We start from the raw sequence: 5,780 nt of genomic DNA, 5'->3' as shown, positions 1-5,780 counted from the left end.
ATGCAAAATACCCCTTGCCATGTGAAACTATGTAGAACGAATGCATTTCAGCGCCTGCATTATCTGGCGTTGAATAGACTGTCTTCTCACTTAAACCAGAGTGATCCGAGACCACATCTTAGTAAACGTCTTGTCAGAAACAAAACAGTGAAACAGACAACTGCATAGGCTGATAAACTTCCCAAAGGAGAAGTATTCATTGTGCTCCTTTTTACATGAACATCAATGTCAGAGTTTTGAAATTGTTTAAACATTGCCAACATTACTCGAGTGTGTTTGCATAAAATGAGTCTTGGGAACCAAACTCAAGCACAAGAGTTACAACCTCTTTCGTTTCTTGTATTAAGGAACTGAAAAATTATTATTTTTTACTCCCAATATGCTTGGATAAATCTATGCCATGTTGGAAAAACATTTGTACCACAGCTCTGGTTTGTAGCGGGCTATGGTACCCGGAGTGCTATATCACTTATGAAGTGATCCCGTTACAGCTGTCCCCCCAAAACCCCCTGCACGCACTCACTTACTCACACACACATACACACACTAGAAAAAAACGGGTTATTTTAGAAATTACTCAATATTATGCCAAGTTGCACATCTGCAGAGCGGGACTGCCAGGCCCTGTCATGTGAAACAGGATCTAATGCCGGCATGCTTGGTTTCCAATGAATGACTTCCTCACGCTTCTATCTGTTGAATAATCCATTTCACTTAAGCCCTTAGATAGTTGGGCTCTCTAGCTGGGGAAACAAATCTTGAAAGTATTATTGTATTGAGTTATTTGGCTGGGCCCAGAATTGATATGGGAGGCAGTTGTGGCTTTTGTGGCCTTATGTTTATATTTTATGCTTGTATTCTTTTTTAATTAATGCTGTGTTGACGACCACTGTCACAGACACCACCGAACAATGATTGAGTCTCATGCAATGTGCAGCCGATTTCCCTCCCTCTCTCAAGGCCGCGGCGTGGCGCAGAGCGTTTCCTCCCGCCCGTGTCTCTCTCTCTCTCTGTCTCTGAGCTCACCTCGCAGCGGAAGACGGATGCAATAGAAAAACACACACACCAAACCAAACTGTCAATCTGCGTCCCCCTCATCTTCAAACGCACTATGGACTTTTTTCAGCATGCTGCACTTCAGAGTCGAGGAAGTTCGACAATGTTTTTGTACATTATAAATAATTTTGAACGCTTATCCAACTGCCTGGGGGGAAAAGCGCATGCAGGGTCCACCCAATAGGTTACAGTCAGGTCTCAATGACCCCTATTACATACACACTGGTTTTCAGGACAACCAGCACAACCAGTCTGTTTCTCTACAATTATTGTGTTCAGATGATGTGTTCACTGACGGATGAAGTGCATGATGGGAAGTGATGATATGTGACGGTTGTCCAAATAGTTATTGAACTCTGAATGAACATGGCTGTCCAATATGGAATCCGATCCCCCTGGGCACGGACATCAATTCAACTTCTATTCCATGTTGGTTCCACGTCATTTCATTGAAATGACGTGGAAACAACATTGATTCAACCAGTGAGTGCCCAGTGGGATGCTACACTGCAGCAGCATCAACAGCGATCAACAGCCAAGTTCAATCATTTTCTACACACTTTTCAATGCTAAACTGATAATGGCCTGATTGATTGCTATGGTTCTAGGCAATTTCTATCACATCCCCAGACTTTTTAACATAAATATGACTCTTGATTACTTTCAATGTGGTGTACTAGTGGCAATGTTTTCTCTGTTGAATGTTCTGGAATAAGATCTTCTCTCCTTCTTACACAATAAAGAAGTTAAAGACCCTTGTGGCTTTTCCAGTCAAGCATGGTGGACTGACTCTTTGCTGGAGATGTTGACTCACACTAAATATATACCTCCTATTTTAGGAGTTGAAGGGCTTTGCATGTCAAGCCTTCATACTACCCTATAGAGTAAAACAGAACACTGCTAGGGTTGGGTTCTATCGGGAGTCTCCCCAATGGAGAGCGAGGGTTTTCTCTCCACCCGCTTACTGTACCACAGGGGCCACCCCAGCATGTATAATCTGTGATGCACAGCTACCCTTTACTGCATACTACATACCTGGGCCCAGCAGTTTTAGGGATGCTTGACTTGAAATGAGAAGTTAGTCATTTTATCAAATGGCATTTATCTGACATAAGTCTACTTACTGTTAAATAATCCTGTGTCACTACATTTGATTACATCAAAGACCTAATAGGAAATATTTGGACCCATGTCTGTAGTCCTGAGGCTAAGAGGCTCTTGCCCTGCACCCTGTACCCTCTGTCCTAAAAAGGTTATTCGGCTGTCACCAGCGTTCTAAATGGTACCCAAAAGGGTTCTACCTGGAAGCAAAATGGGTTATCCTATGGGGTCAGCAGAAGAACCCTTTTGAAACCCTTTTTTCTAAGACTGTACCCTGCAACCTCTGTCATGCACCCGGCCCTGGTGACATGTGGGAAAGGGAGCAGCCTGGCAGGGGAAGGGGGGAAACCAGCATGGCCCAGGCTGGTGGCTGGTGGCTGGGCAGAGAGATAGAGGCTGCCTTGCCTCAGTCCCCTGCCCAGCAGGGGCTCGCTGACTGAGCTTCCTCCGCAGTACCAACTGCAGTCCAGCACCCGCTGTTCCATCTCCGTCTCCCTCTGTGGTGTGGCCAGCACCCAGCCAGCTACAGGAAGTGTCTCCCACCGCTCCCTCACTCTTTTCCTCCTGTTCTGCTCTGCTCTGCTCTCCTTTCCTCTCCCTCCTGGCATGGAAACTATTAGCAGGGCAGGGTTCCATGGTGCTGTGTGGGGAAGTTATCGTTCAGGCAGCTCTCCAGCCTCCTACTGACCCTCTCTCTCTCTCTCTCTCTCTCTCTCTCTCTCTCTCAGAGACCAGTAAACCCCACCACACAGCCCAATATAGAGGGGAGATTCACTTCACTTTGGCTTTGCCCTCTTTTTTTAACCTCCACTCAACAGGGTAACGATTTTTCCTGATATGCACGTGGTAAAAATGAGTAAAGACCTAAGCTTTTTATTTGGTCCCTTGTGTATCACAGGCAGGGGTGACACGGGAGGAAGGAGAATGTTATCAGCAGCAAACTGCAAAACAGTTTTCTAAAGTGTCAACAGGTGTCAAAACAAGACAGATTCTCTGAACGTAATTAGAAAGTAATAAGTGAATTCACTTACACGACACCTTGAGAGCTGACTATCAATTGGCATGTAATGTACATTCTCTTGGGGCACTGAGTCCAGTCCAGTATGTTTCGCTCTTCTCTTATACCCTAATCTTCCTCCATTTATCCTCCTCCTCCTCCTGTTCCCCAGGCTGCTGAAAAGATGTCATTGATGAAACCGCTGTGAGGGGGTGAGACTGAGGCATCCAGGGTCCAGCAGGCCAGAGGCTTGTGTTGCATTGGGTAGCCTCACTGAAAGACCTCCATTTAAACACCTGCTAACAAACAGCAACAATGGCCTGCATGGCTGCCAGTTCAGTCAGCTTCTTACGCTGACCCCTCTCCCACCCCTCGGCCCCCTGCCGGATATTAAAGGGCCTCCATTTACCCAGACTGGCACACAGCTCAGCTCGCAACACAGCAGTGCAGCACAGTGAAGGTCCTAGCCCCATAGATATTTGCCAGGGGCGTCCTCAATCGACCATTGTCCAGAGACTGGGAGGCGTATGTTCAGAATGCTGAGGTAAAACTGAGGTTTTGCAGTTGTTTCTGAATCCTTGTGATATTGAAGAAGAGCTTGGGGAGGCGCATTAGCAAATCCCTGGCAAAAAAAAGTACTACATTGCAACTTCTGCATGTGCCCAAAGATGAATCTAACGGTATGCAGTGTTTGTGTCTGACTGAACGGTTATGACCCTAAATGTTAGCTTGCTATTAGCAATGAACTTCAGAGGTCAGTCCCCATGCTATCATCATCACTGTAACTCTCCTCCCTCTCTTTCCTATTTATTACAGAGACATGTTTTTCTCACGCTGCATCCAACAGAATGTCTGAGTTGAGTAAGTTAAAGGCTGTATAATGTGAGATGAGATGATTGCTTGTATTAAAGATACACTCTCAAACTTTTGTATAGTTTCAGCCATTAGTTTTTGAAAGTGATGCTCACGAGCCAAAACAGGTCCCCGTTTTTTGTGTACTACTTCATTCAATTGTGTACTACATCATCCATTTCATGTTGCATGTTACTCATTTATTGTGCTTAAGATTCCAGAGTGCATCCTCCTTGGTGGAGGTGCAGGAAGAAAGCCATGCATCAAGCTGGGAGTCGGTTATACTGTTGGCTAGCATTCTTCAGATGGGGCCATTCTCCAGCACAGCTCGGCCCTGGCCACTCCTTTTGTGTGCTCTGAGGGGGGCGACCCATTCAGACCTATCTGAGGGATAATAGCCCACTGGCCCACTCGCTCAGCAGACCCATTTTTCCATCAAATTCCCCTCTTTAATTGCATTCCATGGAAGCCAGGAGGAGAAGAAGAAGAAGAGGAAAAATGCAAAGACAAATAAGGGGAAAAAGACAAATCTATAGTGGGGAGGCTTTATTCATTCAAGCCTACACATTGTTTTGAAACAACAAACTGTGAACCCAGTTTTCTATGAAGAAAGACACAACAGTCAAAAGCATGTGGAGGACTGGCCCACCGGTTTCCAATTCAGCCGGTTCTGGCTTCTTTAATGACTGATCGGGTTGAGAATTAATCCCCCCTGGCTGGTAATAGAAGTCTCTTTAGAGGCTCAATTGCCATTGGTGGGAGACAGGGGGACTGTTGTGTCCTGGGGATTAGAGCCGGCGGAGGAATCAAAAGGCCCTGTACAATACAGTAATCAGCATGTTTTCTGTCTGAAAAGCCCTCCCGGTCCCCCATTTAGAAAACACAGAGCATTACCCCCTTTCTGCTCTCCACAAAATCCATTCCTGTTGTATTATATGCATTACTCCTATGTGTTTTGTGGACCCCACTGCTTGGCAGGCCGGTGTGGAGGTGAAGAAGTGTACCACTCCAGATGGGTGAGTGAGTGAACACGAGTGAAGGGGACACCCACTGCCATGTTCCCCAGGCTGAGCCAGGCCTCTCCTCTTCTCTCATCCATGGCCACCGAGGAATTCTCATCTCCAGCTGCCCTCCCGGAGTTAACCCTTCACTGTCTAGAATCAGTTCAACCAGACCTTCTCACTGCATGGATCCACAACATGCAAGTGGTGGACATTGGTCATCAGATGTTAGGTATCCAATCCAAGCCCTGAAAATGTTCACTGAGTGTTATAATTTGAAGGTATTTTCTTCCGGTCAACTTTACTATCGTTAGTGAAAGGAATAGGGACACTTCCCAAAGCCATACAAGACAATTCAGCTTTGGTTAGATTTTTTGATCATGTTAATAATAAGATAATAACAATACTAATTGGAAAATTAATAGCAGAATACAGAGCTGCATATTTTAAAGAACAAATACTTGAGAACAAAAAGTTATTTTATGGGTAGAAATGTTTACTAATGAACAAACTGCATGCGACTGAAAACAAGAACCACCTGGGAGGAGAGGAGGAATAGAAGAGAGGAGGAATGGAAGAGAGGAGGAATAGAAGAGAGGAGGAATAGAAGAGAGGAGGAATGGAAGAGAGGAGGAATAGAAGAGAGGAGGAATGGAAGAGAGGAGGAATGGAAGAGAGGAGGAATGGAAGAGAGGAGGAATAGAAGAGAGGAGGAATGGAAGAGAGGAGGAATGGAAGAGAGGAGGAATGGAAGAGAGGAGGAATAGAAGAGA

The sequence above is a fragment of the Salvelinus alpinus genome, chromosome 6 (assembly GCF_045679555.1).
Source record: "Salvelinus alpinus chromosome 6, SLU_Salpinus.1, whole genome shotgun sequence".
Taxonomy (NCBI): Eukaryota; Metazoa; Chordata; class Actinopteri; order Salmoniformes; family Salmonidae; genus Salvelinus; species Salvelinus alpinus.
This window is presented reverse-complemented; position numbering follows the sequence as displayed.